This window comes from Dermacentor silvarum, chromosome 9 (assembly GCF_013339745.2).
Source record: "Dermacentor silvarum isolate Dsil-2018 chromosome 9, BIME_Dsil_1.4, whole genome shotgun sequence".
Lineage (NCBI taxonomy): Eukaryota > Metazoa > Arthropoda > Arachnida > Ixodida > Ixodidae > Dermacentor > Dermacentor silvarum.
The window spans coordinates 20,332,307-20,333,361 of record NC_051162.1 but is presented as its reverse complement, the minus strand read 5'-3'; the positions used below and the strand labels follow the sequence as shown (position 1 = coordinate 20,333,361).

Below are 1,055 nucleotides of genomic sequence, written 5' to 3'. Positions count from 1 at the left end.
CGAGAAGAGGCTGCTCAAGTACGGAGTGTCGTTGCAACCTTTGACCCCGTTCCTGAATGGATTTTGTATCTGGACGCTTGTGTTTGTTTACCCGATTTTTGAACTTTCATTGGACTGCCTAGCGTGTATGAAATTGTTTTTCATGTGTGTATATATGTAACACAACTAATTTTCGCATATAACTACTAATATTTCCATGCAATAAAGAAAAAGAAAAGTGGCGTCGGTGGTATAGTGGTTAGCATAGCTGCCTTCCAAGCAGTTGACCCGGGTTCGATTCCCGGCCGACGCAAAATTTTTTTCTGGTCATGTTTTATTGTGTAATTTTATTTGTTTTCGTGGAAAGTAAGTGGTATCACTAAGTAGCAGTCACCGGGGTTACATTTCGGTCTTGTTGTGAGCATGTTGTCGTTGTTCTGGATAAGGTGAGATAGCACTGTAATATTGAGCTGTAAAAAATTATCAAATTCTCAGCATTGACGTGCGAGAACCACGATATCATTATGAGGCACGCTGTAGTGGAGGTGCGGTTTATGTTTTACAATGGCTAAATGAACCACTGTCAGTGACTTTGTAAATCATCCAGTCTATCTCGCTAGTCTAGCTATCAAGATATACAGCAAGGGAGTTCCTCTTCTTGTCGTCTTTTTCTTTTCTTCTTTTTGTTTGTTTGTTGGAGAACGTAATCGATATGTGCTACACTTAGCAAACTATAGGAGAATTTATGCCACAGCTCGCAACTCACAACAAAAAAGCAACAGTGGGCAAAAGTCAAAGTGCAATGAAAGCGGCAGCACCCGCCGTGGCGGCGTAGGGACTTTGGCGTTCCGGCTGCTAAGCCCGAGGGGGCGGGATCGAAGCCCTGCCGTGGCGACCGCATTTCCATGGGGGCGGAATGCAAAAATGGTCCTGTACCATGCATTGGGTCAACGTTAAACAGCCCCCAAGTTTTCAAAATTAATCCGGAGTCTCTGATTAAGACGTGCCTCATAACCGTGTCATAGTTTTGGCACGTAAAACCTCAGAATTTTTAAAGCAACAGGAGAAGCGTCGAC

General features: G+C 43.7%; 1 non-coding gene across 1 annotated transcript; it reads left to right on the top strand.

Moving 5' to 3' along the window:
- The first annotated feature begins 220 nt into the window (after positions 1 to 220).
- Positions 221 to 292, top strand: Trnag-ucc (transfer RNA glycine (anticodon UCC)). Its single transcript has one exon. It is a non-coding gene; the product is annotated as a tRNA-Gly (tRNA).
- The last annotated feature ends 763 nt before the right edge of the window (positions 293 to 1,055 follow it).